A 27,004-nucleotide genomic window follows, 5' to 3' on the forward strand; every position below is an offset into this window, starting at 1 on the left:
TACGCAAAGCACCTAAAATTGCTGCAGCACCTGGTACCTTGTCAGGGTGGAGTACACAACCCATGGAAGTTATTATCCAAAATCTGTTACTGTACCACGTACATCCTCTGTATTATGTGCATTGTTATAATGTCTGTAAAGCGCCTTGAGTCCTGTTGGAGAAAGTGCGCTATATAAATTAAACTTACTTACTTACTTACTATTTGATCTTAGTAAATGTACCCCAATATGGTAACATGTAAGCCATATAGAGACATGAAGCAAATCACCCAACATTTGAAAATAAGACATTTTGTATAAAATAATGATACTCAAAATAGTCATCCATGTCCCTATTTTACTGTCATCCTATACCTATCCTATGGTGCAGCTAGAAGATGTGTGACTTATATGGTTAGTTAGTTCTTTCCGTGGAATAACGTCACAGTGAATCATCTTTCAAAATGATCCATGTTGGAGTGGGTGGTAAGGAGTATTGTAAACACCATATACTCTTCTATATAAAGATACATTCTCAATGTATCAGACAATAAATACTTCTTAAGTGTGTCAGGTCTATAAGGGAGGTTTTAATCCTGTGTCTATATGGATCATATGATAGTATATATACTTGTGCATATTCAACTTCAATTTGTGAGATTGAGGGTGAGATTTAAAAGGATGAGAGATTCAAAAAGTGAGAGATTTGGTAAGAAATCTCCAGTTTTTTTAAAGCGGCCACCATTTACACTGCAAAACCAGTTTGATTTTGAAGTGTAAATGATTGCCGCTTTAAAAAAACTGGAGATTTCTTCCCAAATCTCTCACTTTCTGAATATCTCATCCTATTAAATCTCACCCAAAATCTCTACAACAATTGCTTGAACTTTTCATGGCCAGCCTGAAGCATGGGGCAGAACTATAATTACTAAATTATTGATTAATATAGTAAAATTTAAGGAAATATAAAATGGGAATTCAAAACATAGGTCATATTTCAGTAGTTTTATACTACAAATACATTAACAAAGGACAAACCTTAAAGAATAGAATAGTATAACTTGGCTTGCAGAAAAGTCATTAATACAGGATAACTATTACTAATACAGGTCGAGTATCCCGTATCCGAATATCCGTTATCCGAATTATTCCGAAAACCAGACATTCCAGAAAGTGAAAAAAAAATTTTTTTTTTGCTAAAAACTCACTGGGGACATTTGTAACAGCATCACTGGGGACATGATATGTAACTGGCACTATATATGTGCAAGACAATGATTGCTTTGCATTCAAATTCAGTGCTGAGATAGTATACACATTTTGTTTCACGTTTTAAAACCTTGTTTTTTGAACAAATAAAATATATTTGTGTGTATTTTATGTGGTAATAAAATATATTTGTGTGTATATTATGTGTTTATACAGCATAAATGCAAGATACTTCAAAATACATCATTGAAATATAAAAATATTCCGAAATACGGAATAATCCGTTATCCAAAATTCTCCTGGTCCCGAGCATTTTGGATAAGGGATACTCAACCTGTATAATGCAGATACAGTTTACGGTATTGTACAATCAGAGAATGCTTCTTCAATCAAACCAGAGGAGTTCACAATGTATAGTACAGTCCTACAATAGGCATGCAAGTGCAGAGACGCAGAAACCAGTTAATCTACTAATATGTTGTATTGGATATTGGGGAAAAAAACTGGAGCACCCATAGAATACACATGTGAACATGGAAAATGCATGACGTAGGATGCACAGGTCAGAATCTATTGTCCCAATGCTACCCACTTTGCCACCATGCTTCATACTGTAGCCTTGGTAAGAAGCACAAATGCTACTTCTTAGGGTAGGGGGAAGCAAAATGAAGACAAAGCATGCATTTAATAAAAAAATGATGTGGTATAGGCAGGTAGTATACAGATGGAGCCTGCCTCATTCAGCCGGGTGCTGGTGGTCGAATGCCAACTGCCCGGCACCGCTATCCGCCGCAAAGGGACGCACGCACAGAAGATGCTCACTCGTCCCCTTCTGATGGAGCCCACTGCTGCCTCCACACTGTTTTCCCCCATTGGTGCCCACAGCCCCCCGCACCACCCCCCGCCCCTCAACCCTGCCTATCTCCCTGAAGCAGAGACTGGCAGGGATTTTGTCCCCCTCCGCCGAAATACTTCAGATGGAGTGCCTCTCCGCTGGTGATCGGGTGCATTCTGGCGATTCCCGGCAATGAAAGAGAGGTCCTCCATTTGTAGGTCATTTATTAGTCCGTGGAAGGAGAATTACTTTACAAATGAGAGAAGAAAATAGATATTTTGATATTAGCTATTATGTTATAATTCTGTGCCTGTGATGACTGATATATAACATATAACTTTTGTTTCCATTGACACCTATGTTTTACTTGAAATTATATTTTATTATTATATATGTATATCAAGAACTTATTGTTCCTGTAAAGAAAACATCAAAATAACTTTTCGGTTACACGTGGGCAATATGAATGTATTCCTGATGTTATTAGCCAGTGCCTGATGGAAATGTAAGAGCATAAAATGTCTAGCAGCAGTATGTAGGTGTAATGTAATGGACTGCTGGGAAAATAATACATACAGTTTTACTTTTAAAATAAAACAGGTGTTGTGGGTTAGAAAGAGTCAGGGAGACCGTGAACAGCAGACGTGTGCGGTGCGGCAGACAGACCAGAGGATTCACAGAAATATAGGTTACACTCGTCTAACCTTACACAAGATGCCTGTTGCAGCCCAGCACAACCCATAGCCTGGCCACTCCCGGTAAATGGGAGCGACACGCACCCATTTCCAAAATCACCAGCAGTACCCCTCGTTCCACGTGAATGCCACTGTCTGTCAATCATACAGAGGCATTTACTACTGTGCAATGTATGTGAGTGTGCACTATTGGTGGAACAGCCCAAATGTACAACACTATGGTCTAAGGGTCACCTCCCAAAGGCCTTGTATCTATTATGATGAATGGAGCACATACACTGGATCAAATAAAGTCTTGGTCTCTATTTTCATAGCAGGAAAACAGCATACCACGTACTCAGCACACAGCATACAGGTCACAGCATAGTACAAGTACTTCAGGAAACTCATGTGATCCCTATCCGCACCCGGCCTATCACTTGGACAGCTAATCCACCATCAAGAGCATTTCCCTTCTACCCTGGAAACACTTTTATCAGGAGAGCACAGGTGCTGCTGATTACACAATCTTGTTGTTGCTACTGCTCCAAAACCTGGTATGGATCCTCCACAATGCTCTCATGTGGAGAGATGCTGTCTTTGCCACATTATGTACTGTGTGAAATCACCCATATGGCCTTGCTGTATGTACTGTATGACCCTCTTCCCATATATACACATTGTCTTGGCAGTACGGGTGGTGTAATGGCTACCGTTACTGCCTCACAGCACTGAGGTCATGGGTTCAAATCCCACCATGGCCCTAACTGTGCGGAGTTTGTATATTCTCCCCGTACTTGCGCAGGTTTCCTCCGGGTTCCTCCCACAATTCCAAAAATATACTGGTAGGTTATCTGGCTCCAGACAAATTAACCCTTGAATGTCTGTTTGTGCATGTACATGTGGTAGGGAATATAGATTGTAAGCTCCACTGGGGCAGGGACTGATGTAAATGTTCGAATATTCTCTGTAAAGCGCTGCAGAATATTTGTGTGCTATAGAAATAACTGTTAATAATAATAATTGTCGGTACTTGTGAGTTATCCGGGCGTCCGATTTTGGATCCGATATCGTATGCGATATCGTATGCGATATCGCATGCAAATCGCATGCAAATCGTAAATACAAAATCGGGAGCCTCACAAGTACCGATTTGCTATTCATTTCATTACCCCACTATCCCCAAAGTGTGTCTATCAACGTGAACCCGAAGCGTGGCGAGCGCAGCGAGCCCGCGAGGGGCGGCGGTACGCGTCCTCCGACCTTTTCATGCCCTACTATCCACTAGGGCGTGGAGTGAGAATAGAACAGTGTGGCGAGCGCAGCGAGCCACCGAGCCCGAAGCGTGGCGAGCGCAGCGAGCCCCGCGAGGGGACGCGGACACCTTCACAGGTATCCGCGTGCCCTTGCGGGCTTCACAGGTGTCCGCGTCCCCTCGCGGGGCTCGCTGCGCTCGCCACGCTTCGGGCTCGGTGGCTCGCTGCGCTCGCCACACTATTCTATTCTCACTCCACGCCCTAGTGGATAGTAGGGCATGAAAAGGTCGGAGGACGCGTACCGCCGCCCCTCGCGGGCTCGCTGCGCTCGCCACGCTTCGGGTTCACGTTGATAGACACACTTTGGGGATAGTGGGGTAATGAAATGAATAGCAAATCTGATGCAAATCGCATGCTAAATCGCATGTAAATCGCATGTAAATCGCAAATCGGATCCGATATCGTATGCGATATCGTATGCGATATCGCATGCAAATCGCATGCAAATCGTAAGTACAAAATCGGACGCCCGGATAACTCACAAGTACCTAATTGTCTTATATGTATGTGACCCTACCCCAATGGTCTTGTTATATGTAGCCCATTAAAGTGATGTGTGACTCACATGTGCCTGTTACGTACTATATGATTCGGTATTGGACGTGATATCCCTTGAATTTAAAAAGAAACATGAGTTAAACTACCCCTCCTGACTTAATAAATCTAGTTACCTTGGTTTAATAAATCCGAGTACACTATTATTTAGGAAATGTGTCCCAGTAATCAAGAATATTTTGCCAAAATGCACAATGTCCTTGTCTTCCTGAGTAAGGTACATGTTTTCACTTTGAAAGTAGAAGGATCCTGTCAAAGATACAGGATAGAATAATACAGATTATTGTCAAGAAATCAAACCCCACTATAAAAAGAGGAAAAAAAGATGAACCGTCATTTCCCATGTTAATTAAGTATGACATTCAACAATAATGAGATTTACATACTACTGCTTCTGAAAATGTTGAAAAACACCCAAAGCACCATAAAATGTGACTTTGAGTTAATAGACTTTCTATTTTCTGTCTGCAGTACATTAACATGCATAGGTCATACATTGGCTTCTTTCCAAGTAGGATTAATGACATGTTTAAAAATGCTGAAATCTATCATTTACACTATAAAAGAGAACAATGAAAGCTCTAAAATTAGACTAGAAAGTCTATATTTATACTGTGCTAATTCAGTTGTCACTAAATATCCCGGCAGAATTCCGAGCAAGTGGACCCGAATGTAACTTATTTTATTTTAAGATAAATCCGAAAATTCTGAAAGCTTTTATTTAATCCAAGGAAATGCATTGATAACATGTTCAGGTGCTTTTACTTACAAGTTAAGACTCAGATTAACGTGTCATGCATTGTGGAATGATACAGATGTACTTTTAAGTGACTTACTATTAGGAGGTATTTCCAATGTCTTGAACTTCAAAGTATCATATTTTTAAATACTGTCGCATTAACAAGTATATGCCATGAATAATACATTCATGGAACTATGCAGCACATGTGTTTCATGAAGAATGCTCCAATAGAATGTAGCATACTAACTTTGAAAGCAGTTGAGTGATATGACCCACAAAACATTGTTGTGCTGTTTGTATACAGAGATGTGGATCAGTCAAACAATGTAATGTTTGATTTAATTGTTTAATATTTATAGCACATCAAATATGCATTTCTTTATGTTTGCACATCTGACATTAGAACAAAGCACTGACAGCAGGCTTCATTGAATATTCATTGAGTGTATTGTATAACACATGCAACTTAGAAGTAAGTAGCCAGAATTATAAGATGTCTGCAGCAAGTTAAAATTCTGAAGACATTTGAAACATAAGAACTTGCTCTTGATGGTATAAAATGAGTGGTGATTGCTTTATGGATGTCTGTGTGAAACTCTTGGCAGGTTCTCGGCTGGTCCCTAGCACTTAACCTAATTTCCAGCAAAAAAAAAATATATATATATATATATATATATATATATATATATATAGTAGTAGGTTTGTAGGGCGGCACTCACGGCAAAAAACGGTTTACAATCGGAGTTTAATCATCAACGTTTCGAAGTTTAATAGGTTACTTCGTCATCAGGATACATGTATCCTGATGACGAAGTAACCTATTAAACTTCGAAACGTTGATGATTAAACTCCGATTGTGAACCGTTTTTTGCCGTGAGTGCCGCCCTACAAACCTACTGCATTTTGGACCCCAAGACCGGGAGCATCCAGGGGAAGGCACCCCAAGTGAGTCTATCTAAGGTGTGCTCGCCTATACCGTATCTATATATATATATATATATATATATGTCCAGGGGTCCCGGCACTCGTCCGAATGCAACAAATTACTTAGGTGCTATTCCATCCAAACAGGAATCAACAGTAGCCAAAAGCTGGTTGCCACTCATAAGATTTACACTGCACGGCGGCGGATAGTAGAGAAATTAAATAACACAATCAAGTGTGAGTCAATGTTTTGGGCTTCAGCCCTTTATCAAGACATGATAAAGTCTTGAAGGTTATTCTTATTGATGCAGTTTTCAGGCACCTACTCTCTTTATTTGGGGTGCTGACCTATATCGCCTGGTTTACTATTGAAATAGTTTTGCCCAATTCAGACCTCCAAGTGACAAGTTACCATTATCATCGGATTTTCTCTGTCCGACTTGTTTGCTGTTGGATATATCGAATGATATGTCTTCTTTAAGATATTGGCCATGTTCTGTGTTCAATGGAACATTTTAACTTATTATTGTGGGACATCTGAAATGAGTGTTATTACACCTTTGTTTGAATCATTATCCTCTCTTTGTGTAAAAAAACCCCATATGAAGTATTTTTAAAGACGAAACGATTTGGGTTGTTACATCGTCTTGAAGGAAATGAATGGACACAATTATGAAATTTTAAGTGAAGATTTTTAATAAAAGATTCATTCATTTTATTTAAAATTGTACATACTTTATTGTGCTTGAAAAATCTGTATAAATCAATCACGTGGTGGATCTTATTAGCGCTCTCAGTACTTGTATACTATCACGGCTCCCATCGCATGCCATCGCATGCCATATGTAATGGCATGCGATGGCATGCGATGCGATGCGATTTTACCAGCTTTTTAATGCATTTGTGAGAAAAATCGCATGCCATCGCATCGCATGCCATGCGATGCGATGGCATGCGATTTTCTTCACAAATGCATCCAAATGCCTTTAAATTAGTAGTAAACATGTTAAATGCACCCCAAATGTCATTTTTCACACTCTACCACCCCCACTATCAACGCCAACCCGAAGCGTGGCGAGTGCAGCAAGCCCGCGAGGGGCGGCGGTACCTTTTCATACCCCCACTATCCACGTCGGCGGGGAGTTGAGAATAGAAAGTGTGGCGCGCGCAGCGAGCCACCGAGCCCGAAGCGTGGCGAGCGCAGCGCGCCCCGCAAGGGGACGCGGATACCTTCACAGGTATCCGTGTCCCCTCGCGGGCTTCACAGGTATCCGCATCCCCTCACCACGCTTCGGGCTCGGTGGCTCGCTGCGCTCGCGACACTTTCTATTCTCAACTCCACGCCAACGTGGATAGTGGGGGTATGAAAAGGTCGTAGGACGCATACCGCCACCCCTCGCGGGCTCGCTGCGCTCGCCACGCTTCGGGTTGGCGTTGATAGTGGGGGTGCTACAGTGTGAAAAATGACATTTGGGGTGCATTTAACATGATTTTAACACATGTCCATGATTTTTGAGGAAAATGGAATCGCATCGCATACATGAAAAACTCAGTACATAACTGAAATAGTAGTACACCACCAAAAGTGAGAATGGCACTTCCGGACGCGGGACCACGCATACAACCCACCAGCGCATTCATGACGTCATCTCGGCACTCCCATCTCTAAGAAGCCAAGTAGTGTCTACACGTGCCCTTGTTGCATAGGAGCCCCACACACTGTAGGTTCTGTATCCCTTATCCAAAATGCTCGGGACCAGAAGAATTTTGGATAACGTATTATTCCGTATTTTGGAATATTTTTATATTTGAATGAAATATATCTTATGGTATCTTGCATTTATGTGGTATAAACACATGAAATAGCCACAAATATATTTTATTTCTGTATGAAACAAGGTTTTAAAACATGAAGCACAGTTTGCGTACTATCTCAGGCACTGAATTTGAATGCCAATCAATCATGTCCTTGCACATATTTAGTTCCAGTTACATGTTATTTCCACAGTAATGCCAGTTACAGATGTCCCCAGTAGGTGTTTAACAAAAAATAAAAGTACATTTTGGAGACTATGGTTATCTGAATAATTTGGATAACTGATATTTGGATGAGGGATACTCAACCTCAATTAATTTGCAAGAAAAATACATATAAAAATACAAAACTTATATACATAGGCATGCGCAGCCCATTTTCTTAGGGGTTGCACCATTGGAGGGGCGTGTCCATCACCACTTACTGGGTATGTCCTTCACAGCCTACTGGGTGTGTCCATCACCGTCTACTGGGCATCAATGTAAACTAAATAAAGAGACTTATTTATGCATATGCAATCCAGAATGAATCATTCCCTACAACACACACTGAAAACAGGGACAGTGTGCACCGAAGGTGTGCTGCATAAATTTACACTGTAATGCCCATTACACATAATGCCATACACTGTAATGTCCATTACACATAGTGCCACGCACAGTAATGTCCATTACACATAATGCCACACACCATAATGCCTATCACACATAGGGCCTTATTCAGATCTGAGCTCAGTACAAATTTGTTCGGAAAATGAGCAAAACCAAGTGCACTGCAGGAGGGGCAGATGTATAGTATAGAGAGAGTTAGATTTGTGCGAGTTATTTTGTTTCTGTGCAGGGTAAATTCTGTGCAGCACACCCCACCCAAATTGAACTCTCTTTGCACAAGTTACATATGCTCCACCTGCAGTGCACATGGTTTTGCTTATTTTTCAAACAAATTTGTACTGAGCTCAGATCTGAATAAGGCCCATAATGCCACACACACAGTAATGCCCATCTCCCATAATGCCACACACAGTAATGCCCATCACACATAATGCCACACACAGTAATGCCGATTACACATAATGTCAAACACCGTAATTTCCATTTACACATTATGCCAGGGCTTTTTTGTAAAATAGGGACAATAGGGCCCATATCGGAACGAAAGTGCAGTGTTGTGATTATACTGCCAAAGCTGGAATGCCCATGTGGGCGTTCTGTAGCTGCATGATCTCTCCTACAGCACAAGAAGCGTTCACCTCTTCCAATGTATATTTAAAGAAATAATCATAATTTGCATGCACCCCATCTTTATAGCAGGTCGCCATATCTGTCCCTAGTCACCCTGATGGCTGCTATAAAGAAGGGGGAAGCGTCTACAGTCAGCCAGCAGGGTGACTATGGACAGATACGACAAACTGCTATAAAGACAAGGTTCGCGACTACAGTGAGTTTGCCGTATCTGTCCATAGTCACCCTGCCGGCTGACTGTAGACACTTTCCCCCCGTCTTTATAGCAGTTTGCCGTATCTGGCCATAGTCACCCTGCCTGCTGACTGTAGACACGTACCCCGTCTTTATAGACTGCTGTTCTCTGCAGAGCCAGTACTGATGTAAAAAATTAATCACTTTTTTTTAGGTTCTGTACTCACGCCTCTTTGTCTTTAAATGCTCTTAACCCAGCCCATTATGATAATTTACAACCTTTTTCTTGTGACTGTTTGGACGGGAGGACGTCGCAAGTAAAATTGTACAGGTGTGTATGCGCGTATAGCCTGTTGTTTGTGGTCAGTCGAACGGTCGCAAGAAAACAGGGATTGTATAGATGTGTACCCAGCTTTACCCCCAAGTAGGTCACCATTTCTCCTTAGCATAGAATAGTCCCCTCTCATTCAGACATATCGACTCCATCTAGTAATGCAATTGCCCCTTCCTCCCCTTAGCACTAAATAGTCCTACTCCCCCACTGACAGATCATCTCCTCAGTACAGAATAAACCCCACCCCTCTTTACATATAAACAGTTTTTTTAACACTCACAGCAGGTGCCGGCTGATTGACTCCAGTCTGTGTCCCCACCGAGTCCTGCATTCTGTGTGTACAGTGCAGTATCAGTTCCGCTGACAGGCACTATCTGATTGCAGTCAGGGAAGCACATCGCATCGCAGACAGGGACAAGGGCTGGATACGCAATTGCTCTTTCTCCAGTATCTGTGGGTTGTACTGCATAGCTGTCATTCAAGCCAAGGCAGCATGACCCAGTAATGTGCTGAGGGGGCGGGGGAACAGTTGACAGGCAGCCCCAGACACCAATCGGACCATCAGGGATCTATTCACAGGTCCTCAGGTGCTGCAATCATGCGGGTGGCAGTCATTAGAAGATGCCTGTGCACCCCCGACACCCCCCGTGCGCACGCCTATGCTTACATAGGAGCAACAAGACAATGGCATATCACACAAGAGGTAGTTACATATATCGGAATATACAGTAATTAAAGACAACTTCGACCTTATTGATTGTTGAGACCATAAGGAACAACTTTTTTTTTCTAGCCGCATTATCTACTGGCTTTCTTTTCTAAGCAAAATGGCACCACGATCCCCTCTGCATTGAGCAAGAAACCCCCGGCAATGAGCATGTAACCCCTGGCAATAAGCAAGAAACCCCTGGCAATGAGCAAGAAACACCTGGCAATGAGCAAAAAAACCCTGGCAATAAGCAAGAAACCCCCAGCAATGAGCATGTAACCCCTGGCACTGAGCATGTAACCCCTGGCAATAAGGAAAAAACCCTGGCAATGAGCATGTACCCCTGGCAATAAGCAAGAAACCCCCGGAAATGAGCATGTAACCCCTGGCAATAAACATGTAACCCCTGGCAATACGCAAGAAACCCCTGACAATGAGCATGTAATCCCTGGCAATGAGCATGTAATTCCTGGCAATAAACAAGAAACCCCTGACAATGAACATGTAACCCCTGGCAATGAGCAAGAAACCTCTGCCAACAAACATGTACCCCTTGGCATTGACCTAAAAACCCTGGCACTGAGCAAATAGGTAAAACAAAAATGATTATGGGGGAGTGGGTGGGGTCCAGAAACTTTTTTGATGACCCGCAGACCCCGACCCCAACATTTCTACTTATGCCTCTGTGCCACCATGTGCTGCTGCTGATGATGATGATCTTCCCTTGCAGTTTCTTGTTACCATTGCCTCTGGAACAGCAGGCTGATTGCTCATGAAGCTGATGCTCTTGCTCAATGTGCCACAACAATCATCCCATGTACCAGTCACTGACGTGTGCTCTTGCAGGTATTCTAGTTTTACTTATATGTAGCCAGGGCAGGCCATAAATTGTATACATGACCCTGAACATACAGCAATGTTATTTGCTTAATTCATGAGCCACGCCAGTATGCATGTCCTTGCCATCAATATGCTTAAGGCCCCTCATTTACCCAGGTGTTTCCCTTTGTGTCCGCTAAGTGTATTTCTTGTAAAGAGCTTGTTGCATCTACAGCTGGTTTACTCTTCTCTATGATTTCTCCAGCCAAAATGACCGGTGTCATAAGACAACATCTGTTGTAAAACAAACATGCAAATCTGCTTTGAAAGAGTTTGATATCCTGCATCAGCTGTGCCCCACATGTTAGCCTGCGGCATCTGAATATTCAGCAACAAAGTAAATGTATACAAATGAGAGAAAAAAGTGCCTGTTTTTAAGAATGGAAAAAAAAACTAAAAAATCATTACATGGTTTGGTGACTAGGAAAAATAATTATGCGATTGCTTCTGTTAGATATATAAAAGTCTAGTATTCTGTAAACTCCAACATCCAAACAGTCTTAAATCAGATCATATATTTTCATCATGTTTAGCAGAAATCCAGGGTTTGCTACAAACACAACCACACAGAAAAATGGCACATTTACATCCAAATTGAGAACCATACACATCCAGCAATATATGCATTTAGTTTAGTTAACTCATTAGTGTGTATATGCCCCAAGATCAAAATCTGCACCCTTCTTACAGCCTTACAGTATGTGTGTCTTTATTGTATGGCCTTTGTCCCCGTCCATCCACTACACAGCCTTGGTAGTCCTAGCAAGTCGTTCTTTGAGAGCATGCTCAGAGTAAAGTTCTGCAAGAGATGCGAGCTCACTGGCCTACTGTAGTTCTACCCCTGAATCCGCCCCAAGGTGTGTGCAAAGTATAATTGATACAATATGTTTGTGTACCTTTTATTTAGCAATTCATGATCCGAGACAACAATAATAACAGCTTATGCTCTGTCATGGCAGATGTATATTTAGTGTATGTTAAACAATATAGGGGGTGAAATGTAATAGGATGAGAGATTCAGAAATCCGTATGTCTCCGCATGAGTAAGAACCCCCCAACCTATTGGCCCACCTGTGTCCCCTCCATTATGCATCACACCCCCTATATAAAGGGTCATTGGCGCCATTTCACTCTTTGATAGGAAGTAAGGAGCATGGAGAGGAGCAGTGGCAGTGTGCGTTCAGGAACAGGTGTTGGTGGCAGAGTGAGGAGTGGCAGAGGGAGCAGTGGCAGAGTGAGGAGTGGCAGAGGGAGCAGTGGCAGAGGGAGCAGTGGCAGAGGGACCAGTGGCAGAGGGAGCAGTGGCAGAGGGACCAGTGGCAGAGGGACCAGTGGCAGCAGCCAGACAAGTGTGAGAGGCAGCAGTGTGGCAGGCAGCATGGCCACAGCAAGGGCAGCCTCACACCAGGCCCTGGGCGTCCAGCCCCAGCAGGAGGAGGTGGAGGATCCGCTGGCATCCCCATCCTACAGCCAAGACCTTGATCATACCCCACACCAGCTGCAGGAGGGCCACATGTCAGAGGTGGAGGCAGATGGTATTGGTCACACATTAGTTAATGAGTACACTTACAGCACAGGTACATTTTGCAGTACAGGGCACATGTGCTTACCAGAAAAGTATCGGCTGATGATGTGTGTGCGCACCAGATTCCCCCTCTGCGTACCCCTCACTACCGGAGGTGTGGTAGGTTGGGCTTCCTCAACGACTGCTGCATGCTCCTCCTCCACATAGGCAGGTTGAGACAGGGCTATGTTGTGCAGCATGCAGCAAGCCTGGATAATCATGACTACTTTGCCAGGGTGGTAAAGCAGTGTACCCGACGACCTGTCCAAACACCGGAAGCGACTCTTCAAGACGCCAAATGTGCGCTCCACCACATTGCGGGTTGCAATGTGGGCTTCATTATACCGGTGCTGTGCAGGGCCCTCTGGGGTGCGCAAAGGTGTCATGAGCCAGGAAACACAACCATATCCTGAGTCACCTAAAACACAGATAGGAAGTGATTGCCTTATATGGTAATGTATGTGTTGATTTCAAACAGGACACAATGGTAGAAGAGCAATATGCTTGTGAAAGAGGAAACACACACATTGCAGCAGGTACAATTAGGGACAGACAGGGTATTATGTTAAAAGGTACTTACCTAGTAGCCAGCCCTCTGGCATTTGGTGGTTGGTAAATCTGTTCCAGAGGGCTGAGTGTCTCAGAATATAGGCGTCATGGCAGTTTCCCGGAAAGCCTGCAACAACACTCAGGATTTTCAAATTTGCATTGGATACAACCTGCACGTTCAGGGAGTGCCGCCCACGCCTATTGACGTAGACGTGTCCCCGCACGTGCGGTGCCCTAATCCCAATGTGTGTGCAGTCTATAGCTCCCAGCACGCGAGGGAATGCTGAGAGTCTATAGAAAGCCAACTTGTGGTCCTGCCACTCCTGCTCAGAACTGGGGAATCTGATGTATGTCCGCCACAACTTCTTTAAAGCAAGTAACACTTGAGTGAAATGCTTAGAGAAAGTGGCCTGTGATACCCCCAAGGCCCATGAGGTCACAGACTGAGTGGAGCCTGTGGCCAAATAGTAGAGGGCACACATTAATTTGTGCAGCCCAGACACTGCATAGTTGCCTTCCCCAAAAGGGTCCAAATCCTCTCTCACCTGCTCATATAAGTCCAACAGGTTAATGCGGTTCAGCCTAAACATCCCCACAACCTGCTGATCCGAGAGGGAGTCCAGGTAGAGCCGAGCACGATACATACGTGGGGTACGCAGTAGTCGGGGGGCTACCTGGATCTGGCGCGCAGCTTCCTCCCTCCTGCGCAGCTCCTCCAAATGGGCCACATCACAAATCATCAACTCCAAACCACTCTGCAAAATCTCCATGTTTCAAACCCTCACAGGTGTCCTAAATGCTGTTGGGGTTTATGTAGGGGTGTTTGTGAGTGAAAATGAGGGCACCTGTGTTGAAATTAACCATGTGTGCACTTGACCAAAATGAGTTCTGTGCAAATTCGCCAAACAGAACCTGGTCTGAAATAAGTGCGATAATTAGACACCTAAAAAGTGCGATTTGCGAAAACGCATTGCATTAAATAAGCGATTTGTATACTTTCCTATACGAAAACATCTGGATGCGATATAAATGCGAAATAATCTCGCACTTTTGTTCCGCATACCTTAACGCACATATTATGCGATTTCAGCCCCTTAGCGCATCCCATTAAATTGGCGATTTCAGGGAAAAATGCGATATCGCCATTTTGTGGTCTAATTAACGCCAAAAAAAACAGATCTCATCCCATAGAATGTCACCCAAAATCTCAAATCATGAAAGGATTTGAACCAGGACTCAGTTATTAGTCAATTTAGGATCTGCTCCGGGTTTTGGTTCGGTTCAGATCCACAGAATTTGGGTGCATTCAGATTTCTAGAGCACATCCCTTGTTTTAGCATACATTTGATATTGCAGTTAAATACAATATTTGCCTTTTATAGTGCACATGCCTAGTATTCAGAGGTTTATGGAATTTAATATAAGGCATAATAAAGGCACAATTTTGTCTCTATCTCAGACAGGGGTATGGCAAGTACACATGTGTACATTGAAAATGTTGTGATATGTTACAATATTATTTATCAGTAAAGAAAAGAGTGTCTTTTTATGGTGCACCTGGAGAAGAAATTTTTCATAAAACGTCACTTTTATTTAATTAATTAAAATAGTTGTGAAATATAAAAGAAAAATAGGACAAGACATAAGACAACATTTAGGCCCTTATTCTGATTGACGCGTACTTTTCCGCATACTTTCGGATCGCGTCTTTACGGCGTCTGCGCATGCGTGGAGAACGCAACGCGCATGTGCCACGCCTTGACTCCGTACCTGTTCGGGCAAATCCCGTACAAAACTGTTCACCGCAATCAGTCGGGAAATATGGGCGTATTATGGGCGTCATGCGGAATGACACATGGGCGTAGTTTCAAAGTGGGAAAAACTGGGAGGAAACATGGGCGGACACGGGGGAGTACACTTATGTTGGGGGGCGTACATTCGGATAGCACTCCGAATGCACGCGACCAAAACCGATAGAAATGTGCGGTGTCCAAAAGGCTACTATTGCTTTGCGGACACCACTCGTTCCTGCGGTAGGCGAACGGACCGCCTAATGACTACAAGCATTAACACCTGAACCCAATAGAATCGACTCCTTTACTCATTACTCACTAATAGGACGCTTGTCAGTGCTTTAATTGAAACCATTGCTGCTTCAAGGAAACCTTACTAATCACCCCCATATGCTGTACTTGTCACACACTTTAAACCTGCTAACAATGGACATGACTGAATATTAATAGTATCAATACACATGTGTATTCGACATGTACTAATGAAACCACACAATTTTAGTAAAGAAAAGAAATTTATTTATATACATTTCACAGTCAATGCCACTGTGATGCAATGACAAAAAAATAAAAAAAACAAAAAAAAAAAACCATGTTAGGAATGTACCAAAATAAATTATAATACAAAACAAATATAATTGCACACAGATGGACTCCAGCACCTCCTATGTGCCACTGCACATGCAGGCAGTGGGAAATTAGGAGGCTGCTGGCCCTTCTACAGCAGGGCTACCTGCACCTGACCATTCTACAGCAGGGCAACCTGCACCTGGCCCTTCTGCATCAGGGCAACCTGCAGCTGCCTCATATGCACCATCAGCAGAATCATTTGGAACACAACTGGGGACTTAGCAACATCACTTCAAGTACAGATGACAGTAATGGCAGGCAAAAGAGGGCAACAGGGGAACCAAAAAGGACATTTGAAGCAAGGGCTCATCTGGTTACCCTCAGCACGTGATTGGACACAAGAAGCTGACACACACAGCACAATGGAAGAGTTGGGATGACATAACGGTGGAGATTAATGCAGCCACAAGTTCATTTGCGACCACGTTTGGCCTTGGTAGGCTCCTTGGCCTGTGCAGCAGCTCTTCGGCCACGGCCAGATGCTGGGGCAGGTGGAGCAGATGCTGGTGAGGGGTTGGCTGGTCTACCCCTCCTGCCAGCAGGGAGTGTTGCTGGTGGTAATGCACCAGAAACGGATGACATTAGGACCCTGTTGCTGTTAACCAGCTCCACCATAAGTTCATTATGGTGGAGGAGGAGATCATTTTGGCGGGTGGCTTGCTCGGCCAGCACCTGAGCACTTGCAGCCATGGCCTGATGCGCCTCAGCCATGGCCTGCATGCTCCCAGCGATGGCCTGCTGGGTGCTGACCAAGCTCGCTATGATTTCCTCGGTCCTACGCATCCGTTCTGATGCCAACTCTCCCTGCTGGTTTATGTCCCCAAGCATCTGGGCCAAGGTGGCAAAATCGGCTTGGGCCGATGGCTGCTGCTGCACAGGCCTACCACTGGGGCCAGGTGGCACGGACTCCTCCACCTCCTGAGCAGAGTCGTCACCAAGCAGTGGGGTGTCTGTGGAAAATGATAAACACAATTAGGACACATTCTAAGATAATTACTTGCACAAGCTTATGGCATGACAAATATTTACCTTCAATAAAAGACGCAAACACTTCAGCTGGGGCCTCGCTATCCATCGTGCTCACCCCCCTGATCTCCTCAACTGATACACAGCTCTCGGCCATCAACTCCAGGGGGGTGAGCTCTAGCCCTGATGGCATGGGCCCGGCCCCAGATCTCTGGCTGTGTTCCCACCGCTTGGTCATCTTCCTCTTCAGGTTGGTTTTGAAGTCCTGCCACCTGCAATGTAAGTTGACATATTAATACATGTCACTCCAGATGTTTGATGTTGCAGCCATTGCTCTGTGCTACATATTACGACATGTGCTTAATGTCAAAAAGATAACATTACATGCAACTATGATATCAACCGTTACAAGACACATTCACAATCACCCTACTCTAACTCTCAACTAAATAACATGTCAATAATGTCTGTGTATCGTAACAACCTCACCGGCCATTTGCAAAATCCATCTAAGCATGAATTCAATCATTACTTGTCTATTACTGGGCACATGTATCACAAAACAACTTGCCTCTTTTTGACGTGCTCCGTCTCACGAACTTGTGGCGCAACTTCATTAATCTCTGCCGTTATGTCTTCCCAAATCTTCCATCTGCGTGTGTGTGTCAGCCTCTCCGATGGACACTCAATCCAATCACGTGCTCGGGGAACCAGGATGGCAAGCTCCTGTGCTTCATATGCCTTATTTCGGGAAGTTGGTTCCTCTGTTGCCCTATTTTTCCCCTTGCCACGGCCATGGCCACGCCCACTGGCACGTGGCGCTGTACTTGAAGTGCTGGCCATGGTACTATCTTGTGAAGTCCCCGGTTGTGTTCCAAATGATTCTGCTGATGGTGCATATGAGGCAGCTGCAGGTTGCCCTGCTGCAGAAGGGCCAGGTACAGGTTGCCCTGCTGTAGAATGGTCAGGTGCAGGTTGCCCTGCTGTAGAAAGGCCAGCAGCCTCCTCATTTCCCCTGGCTGCATGTGCAGTGGCACATAGGAGGTGCTGGAGTCCATCTGGTCAAATAGTTGCTGCAGCTCCTGGTCCACCTCTGGTTGTGATCCAGACATGTTAGCAACAACATTGTCACATTCTAATACACCTTTATATACTGTTTGTGTATCCTGTTTGGCGGACATCAGCGGCAGCTGCGTTCCGTGCGCGAGCGTACGTCGCTGTTTTTTCGCGCCGCATACGGTGGTGGAAATTCCATTGTGTAAAACCTGGCGAAACTTCGACATGAAATACTGGCCACCAATTCTAACATTGCATAGAATCTTCTGATACACCTGTGACTATCGCACAATACACATGCTATTTGCTAGCATGACATGACATTTGGTTCATGACTACTGTGGTATTGTGGAGTTTGATTGCAAGCTAAAAGTAGCCCAATCCCTTAGAAAATCCAGGCCACAAGTCATGCAATACTCATCACTACTGTTATAGACCACACATGTGAGAGGCCTATAAATAGTGAGTTGCTGCTATAATCATTTTTCTCCAGATCTGGACTTGTCAGGGTCTAAGGTAAGCTCTTCCATGGTCCTTGTAGATATGATATCCATTAAGCTAAGTGCATACACACTGTGTTTTATATATATCAGATTTGTTCATTCCCATACATCAGCACTACTGTTTTTAAGGCATGCGAATTTGTCACCATTTGTGTTGGCGCAGAGACGCTGTTCATGTAAAGATGAACAATAAAGTTATTAACACAAATAACTGTGATAAACCAATGCCACCACCTGATTGGTTGATTGATGCCATTGTTAACATGGCGGAGACACGCAGGGCAGAGCCTTTTTTGCCTGCGGAACTGAGGGCTCTGGTCTCCGTCATGGAGACAAGGCTGGGCCGTGCGGGGCCCTTTATGACTAATGGGCAGAAGCGGCGGGCCTATGCTGCGGCAGGGCGCAGGATTTTCGCACGCACTCGGGTGCGGAGGACCATCGGGCAGCTAGAGAGGCGGTGGTCGGACCTCCGCAGGCGCCAGCCCCAGCTTTTACAGCAGATTAGGGGCGAAATAGCTGATTGTGAGTATTTTAGCTAGGAAATTTCGCACTGACATCATAGCATATATAAACAATAAAATGTGTCTCATGATAAGTGGGTGTCCATGGGTTTAAAAGTCCATAAACTGTTATGTGTGCTTCTTCCTGGTTAACATGCAGTCATGTGGCTTTTATATGTAATGACATAGCATTCATGATTCTGATGCATACAATGTGCCAGATCTAATATGTGTTCAACATTGATAAATGGCAGGGTTGTAATGATTGAACAAATTACTAACAATCACTTAATAACTTAAATGTCACATTTTGGAGTCCATTACCAGTAAGGAGCTACTTTCAAGCATCGTTTGCCAACATTATCACCCTTCCATGTATGGCTTGTTATGGATTAATACATGTGCCCCAATGACCCGACATTGACCATGATTTTTTTTTCTACCACACAGCACAAGCCCGAGCACGACAGGCACGGGAACAGGCCGAGGCAGCCCTGGCCGAGGAAGAGCTCCAAGAGCGTGATGAGGAGGTGGCGGCGAGGGTGGAGGAGGAGCAAGTGGAGGAGGAGGAGGAAATGGTGGAGGAGCAAGTGGAGGAGGTGGAGGAGATGGTGGAGGAGATGGTGGAGGAGGTGGAGGAGATGGTGGAGGAGGTGGTTGAGGAGGAGGAGGTGCCTGAGGAGGTGGTGGTGGAGGAGGTGGAAGAGGAGTTGGTGGCAGAGGAGGAGGTGGAGGAGGTGTTGGTGGCGGAGGAGGAGGAGGTGGAGGAGGTGGTGGTGGTGGAGGAGGTGATTGTGGCGGAGGAGGAGGTGGAGGAGGTGATGGTGGCGGAGGAGCTGGCGGAGGAGGTGGCTGAGGAGGCCACGGTTGCCCCGGAGTTGGACGAATCCGAGGGGGAGGAGGCGTGTGAGGCACCGGAGTCCCATCAGATCGGTATGTTTACATAATGCATCATTCATGAAGTAGTTGTACTGGTATTTGTTATGTAGCAGTGGTAAAGAAAAAATTTGGTACAATACTATTAATACAGAACTCAAAGTGGGTAGCTACAGATACAGGTACGGGTTAGATGGGGTGTCCAAGGCATCCCTTTCATCCAGGACACCTCTGAATTACACAGGTTTGTGGGATGGCTTGGAGCTCCATTTTGACTGCCACATAACCGTTGTAGTTAAACAGGATCCTGGAGTAAAGGGATGAGTGGATCATTTGTGGATTAAATTCACCTGCTGCAAGGCTCGATTCTGACCCATCATATAGTGGAATCTATATTGTTGTTGAATGTTATTTATAAACTATAGGATGTATGCTATAAATGGAGTATGGGCCGGCCTACCTTGGAATAGAGTCACAAGTTGCCAGTGTCCCTGGAGCCTCCTCTACCTAAACACCCCCTGTAGTTCAGATTGTTTTTTGGCCCTCACAGAATTGTAGGTTGGTTTAGACTGAATTATGATTTTGAGGATGTGTACTGTGCATTCCTGACATTTGCATAACTCCCATGCCACGAACCATCACTGAACTTAGACTGAGGAGATTGTGACAAGTTCTTATTGACGGAGGCCATGACATGCTTGTCATTGGTTAGTCATGGGTGGGTTGTGAATGAGAAGAAACACTATAACTGTTATGTCTTCTGCAGAGTAAAGGGTAGAGGGAAAAAAACACAGTATGTAGTAAATAAGTTTGCATGTATGTATATATGTGTGTGTCATATCTATTTATCTATGTGTGTCTCTATCTCTCTACATATATATATATATATATATACGCCAAGGGGGGTAGACCGCACTCACACTTTAAAGTTACAACGTGGGGGTGTTCAACAAAGAGGTTAATATGTGTCACCATATCCCTCAAACATAGTCCAGATTCCCAGAACACTTCCGTGTCAAGGATGTGAACACTCACCTCTGAAATAACACTTCAAATGTTGATATCCATAGGAAAAAAAATTTTAATCCAATAGTTTAACTTGCATCATGCCCCGACGTTTCGGTCCACATCAGACCTTTATCAAGGAGCTTTGATGATGGTCATAAACAGTTCAGCATAGCTTCACAGATTAGCCCTCGGAACGGGGGATCAGCTATGTGGACCGAAACGTCGGGGCATGATGCAAGTTAAACTATTGGATTAAAATTTTTTTTTCCTATGGATATCAACATTTGAAGTGTTATTTCAGAGGAGAGTGTTCACATCCTTGACACGGAAGTGTTCTGGGAATCTGGACTATATATATATATATATATATATATATATATATATATACACATGTCACCTAGCATTTGTGCAATTTATGTCGCAGTATGTGAAATGTATGCATGAATATCATGACTAATTTTTGCCCCTTTGACATGCCCACAGATGACACCACACCGGCAGATGAGGGGGTTCGTGGGGCCCTCCTGCGGGCGGAGCACCATTTGCGGCTATTACTAGCCGATCTCCAGGACCTGCGAGATCTACTTATCTAATTTATTATTTTATATTTTTTTATTTAAATGTTAATTTTGCATTCAAATAAATGGTTTATGCAAGTTCACAGTTGTTGGTTTTATTTGCACATTAAACAGTATATGTGTAGATTGTTTATAATCTTTTACACAGGGTCTAATACAAACCATTGCACTTCAATTGCTGTAAGGGTTAATGTGTGCAATGCATGTGTTAGGCATGCTTGTAAGGATATATTGGCATCTAATTGATTCCAATTCCAAATAAGCATTTTTGTATGAGGATAGGTAATTGAATAAGTGGGTCATGTGATGTATTGCAGAATAGACATAATAGTGGGTTTTTTGGCGTAAATACACCGCTTACGTGCGGTAGCACCGCTTGGCTCCCGTTCGGATGCGGTATTCCCGTGCATACTCTGTAATACTCTGTAATACCGTGCAGAATCGGAGTGTTTCTCCCGCACACGCATGGTTTGTATGTCGTCCGTAAACACGCCCTGTTCTTAAAGAGTGAGTCCGTCCGAATGCGGAGGACACGTGGGCGTTTCTACGGACGATGGCCGCACGCGGCAGAACACCGTGGCGTGCGGGCCGCACCGTAAGAATTCGGGAATATCCGCACCGATCAGAATAAGGGCCTGTGAAGTAAAAGTAAAAAAGTAAAAAAGGATAAAAATCCTTCACCTAGTGGAAACCCCACTAACTGATCTCCCAATAATAACTTAGATTATATTGCTGCTGAGCTGCGTTGTGTAGTAATCATTTATTAGTAAAGTGGTTCTGGGTAACTGTAATAGTCTGCAGAGTTGCAAATTTACCCTGGGCTCTCTTAGGTAGCTGCTGGCAAGCGCCTGAGCACGGACACAATTCTGTCTCAGCGCTGCTGCTGGCTTACTGGTGCCAGTGAACTCACGTGCTGTGTTCTCCCACAGAGCTACATCAGAGGAGTGCCTGCCTGCACTTCCTCGCTCTAGTGGGTTTTTAGAACAGACAAGGACACTACCGGTTCTGGCGCCAGATACCGTGTCAGTGTCTGGGGTAGGGGACCGTGTCCAACGGTGACCCCTCACGCAGCCAACAGTTCAAAAATATACAATTAGTAAGTGGGGAGGGGAGAGTGGGGTATTAGACACACTAGGTGTGTAGTGTCGAGCGTACGCTTTCGCAAAAAAGCTTCCTCAGGACCACCGGGCAAGTCACCGGAAGCTCCTTAAATACCAGTTCCTCCCTGCATATTCATGGTATGCAGATTACAATGGGAGTGTACGTGTGGATCCCCTTTATTTCATTGGTCACAGGGGTTGGGTGTCACGCATGATGCGTAAGTGTACACCCCTTGTCAGTAATTTTCCGACATTCGTTCTGAGTGCTGTGTTATATTTTGTTTTTACACTGTTCGTATTTGTGAAAGAACTCTGGACATTGGCAGTATGGTTTAATGCCCCATACGTTGGAGATGTCACTGTCTTGATTTGTTGGTAATTGGCGGTGTCGTCGAGTTATCACTCAGGGACAGCGGAAAGATAAGAAAAGAAAATGTGTAAGTCCGGATTGGTACAGGGTGAATTTTGTGTATAACGTGGGAATCACAGTAATCTGGCAGATATGTAGTTGATAAATCTGAGCTGTGTCGATATGTCATGTGACTCTTAACATGATGTATCCGTCTGCGATCGCAAGGTTTCTATTTAGTGATCACGCTCTTCCCCTGTTAGGGCATAACACAAGTAGACTGGGGTGCCGTTTGAAGTCGCCCTGTGTGTATACTCCCCTATGCATCGCATGGGGTGTAGCATTATCATAGATAGCCCCGTAAGTCTGCATCTTTAACATGGATATCCCCGTGTGTACTCTGCTTTGCGCAGTGTTCTTATAGTTTGTCAGGGTTGCCTAGGCAACCTGTATCGCTACATTTGTCGGTCCAATAAATGACAGTTGGATACCAGTGGTGTGTCCCACCGTCTGATGGACTTAATATGTGTTGGTATAAGTCCCCGCTCAGTGATGATATCGTGGTGTGGATTGAAGAGGGGAACGGGAGGTGAACAAATCCGCACTCCTTCAGGGTAGATTTAGTGTAAATGACTGGAGTCGGATCCCCATTATATATCTTGGCGGGAGGTATAATCTTCTTCTACTGATACGTAGTGATATGTCCGCATGGGGAGGATGAATTATCTCCTGTGTATGTTATTCTGTATGTCATATCCAATATGTCTGTGGCAGAGATCGCCCCGTGTGTGTGTGCTGTTTGAGCACATCACTATAGGTTTACCCGGGCAGCTTTTATTTCCACAATTACCGTGTTGCCAGTGATAGTCAGGCAATCACGGTGTACCGTTGAGTCAGGTAGATTTGTTTGTGGGACGCTTGTCTACTCTGCCCTAATTCATATTGTTGTTGTAGCCTGAAGGATCGCAGAGCATGGGAGTGAAGGCAGAGGGAAAAGGGGAGAGCAAGAGTAGATTTTAATGATAATGCACTAATGTGCAGATAAATCGCCTCGTGTATGTACTCTCCTATACCTGTCATTGAATGTGGTGGAGATCCTGGACGCAGTCTGGGGTTTTGTCTCTAAGGTAAGTATAACATCAGTAATCGACGCATAAAGTACAATACAGTCATAGACGTTTTATTAACATGATAGTCACATCCCGGTGTGTCGTCAGGGATGTTTATTGGGAGAAGCGCTATGGTTAAATGATGACAAGCTTATACCATGAATATTAACAATGAATCATATAAATAAAGGGAGCGGGATTGTGGAAAGCATGTTTATGTCAATTATAGTCGTGCACTCGCTGTGTATGATTGTGTCGGTTAAATTGGGACGCCTTTCATTTCTGTCCTGATTGGTATAGTGGCATAATATATAGCAGGGCGTCGGAGTGAAGGCAGAGGGAAGGAGTGGGTTTTTATGATGATCCGCTGATGTGCAAATGGATCGCCTCGTGTGTGTGCTATCCTGCACCTGTCATAAGCTCTTGTAGTGACCCTGAACGTAGTCTATGTAGTTCATCTCTAGGGTAAATGTGTCATCAGTAATCAGCGCGCCTATTACATTATAGTCAAGAGGCGTTTTTATGAATAAAATGGTCAGATCCTGGCATTTCGTCAAGAATGTTTTAAGGGTGTTTTTAAGGGGGGGCGCTATGGCTAGATAGTGATTGTATCAAAAATGTTAATAGTGTCATGATGATGAATCATGTTCATTGAAGAAGCGGGATTGTGAGGTTCATGTGTGTGTGTTCTAAACGTGTTGTGTTCTTGTGTTTATAGCATGCAGGAGCATCGTGGGATACAAAGCACAGACCAGCCTGCCTGGTAAGTATGATCACCTAAGAGTAATGTTAATGTGCAGATATGATGTTTAACATATACATATATCAAAAAAAACGGACCTATTGCAGCAAGGCTGTGTACTCCTGAAAGCGTGGCGTAACTTTGTTTCTTTTGTGGGAGACCTCAGTAATGTAGGGCATAGAGTGAATGTGTGTGGTTAAGTTTTATACATTGTTGCATTTTTATGAGTTAAGTGAATGGTTTACAGGACTTATGTTGGGTCCTGATACGAAGTAGCAGAATTAATTCAAAACAACATATAAGGGGACATGTGATACTAAAAGAGGATGGTGATATAATATTGTGATTGATATGTCTACCTGGCATCAATTGGTGGCAGAATGTAATGTCATTTGCCTGGTAACCCAAAAATTATATAATATAAATGATGACAATATCGTGTTCTGAGTGTATTGTAAAGTTAGATAAAATGTGAAAAAACAGTGAAAAAGGAGTTTTGAAAAAAGTGAACCAAATTTAAAAGATGTGACACACGTGATGTGGGTGGGTATGGTGGGTGTGCATCGGTATTTGTATGAGTGGGTTGAGGGGTAGGTGTGTACACAATCCATGAATTGGAATGACAAAAAAGTGGTAATCCTGTTGTGTTTCTAGTGAGTGTGCTCCCCTTTTGCAGCGGGGTTCCATAATGAGACAAGTGAGGTTTCCCTGATTGGGGAGTAGTGACACAAAGTGGGGACCCGTGAGGGTCACGTGATTGGACTGGGTGATGGGTCTGTTCACAGTTGAGCGGTAGGATGAGTACCGTACTGGGCAACTTATTCGATTAACCATACGTCTGTATTTAAAGAGTGAATTAATAGATGTCCAAGGTGTATTAATGACACATCATGGGGGATAGGTGTTTAGAGAAAAACCATGTAGTTGTTCTCTTCGTTGAGACCTCTAGGGGACATGCTCCCCATCAAAAAGATGAGTCTGGTCTCCTGTTTGAGGAGCTCCCTGTCCCAGTCTCCCCTTCGTATACCCAGGGATACCTGGATCATGCCATATGTTTTGAGGCCACTGGTACTTCCATGATGGTATCTTAGAAAGTGTTTGGCCACTGGTGTAAGGGTTTTCCCTTGTTGTCGATCCCTCTCTGCATTCCTGATGCTTGTCAGGTGTTCTGACAGGCGTTTTTTTAGGGGTCTTTTGGTTTTTCCAATGTAATTTTTCCCACAGGGGCATTGTAAATTATATATGACCCCTGCGGTATCACATGTGATGTATTGTTTGATTTTCCAGTTCTTGCCAAACTTGTCAGTGTACCCATTTTGTTGTATCATGTGTGGGCAGATCTTACACGTGCCACATTTGAATGACCCTTTCTTCATGATTTTGGGCTTGGTTTTTTTGCTCTCAAAATGGCTGTGGACCAATTGGTCTCTGAGGTTACTGCACCTTCTCCAACTTATATCAACTTTATTGCCCAGGATTTCATCCAGGTCCTTGTCGGTCTTGAGGATATTCAGGTGTCTATCAAGTGCGATCCCATCACCCAGTCCAATCACGTGACCCTCACGGGTCCCCACTTTGTGTCACTACTCCCCAATCAGGGAAACCTCACTTGTCTCATTATGGAACCCCGCTGCAAAAGGGGAGCACACTCACTAGAAACACAACAGGATTACCACTTTTTTGTCATTCCAATTCATGGATTGTGTACACACCTACCCCTCAACCCACTCATACAAATACCGATACACACCCACCATACCCACCCACATCACGTGTGTCACATCTTTTAAATTTGGTTCACTTTTTTCAAAACTCCTTTTTCACTGTTTTTTCACATTTTATCTAACTTTACAATACACTCAGAACACGATATTGTCATCATTTATATTATATAATTTTTGGGTTACCAGGCAAATGACATTACATTCTGCCACCAATTGATGCCAGGTAGACATATCAATCACAATATTATATCACCATCCTCTTTTAGTATCACATGTCCCCTTATATGTTGTTTTGAATTAATTCTGCTACTTCGTATCAGGACCCAACATAAGTCCTGTAAACCATTCACTTAACTCATAAAAATGCAACAATGTATAAAACTTAACCACACACATTCACTCTATGCCCTACATTACTGAGGTCTCCCACAAAAGAAACAAAGTTACGCCACGCTTTCAGGAGTACACAGCCTTGCTGCAATAGGTCCGTTTTTTTTGATATATGTATATGTTAAACATCATATCTGCACATTAACATTACTCTTAGGTGATCATACTTACCAGGCAGGC

General features: G+C 43.9%; 1 protein-coding gene across 2 annotated transcripts in view; it reads left to right on the plus strand.

Annotated features, from left to right (window-relative positions):
- The window catches only part of CPED1 (cadherin like and PC-esterase domain containing 1), a 265,135-nt gene that overhangs the window by 147,575 nt on the left and 90,556 nt on the right, over positions 1-27,004 (plus strand). The gene's annotated exons all lie outside the window — the stretch shown is intronic.

This window comes from Crinia signifera, chromosome 4, assembly GCF_055691185.1.
Source record: "Crinia signifera chromosome 4, ASM5569118v1, whole genome shotgun sequence".
NCBI lineage: Eukaryota > Metazoa > Chordata > Amphibia > Anura > Myobatrachidae > Crinia > Crinia signifera.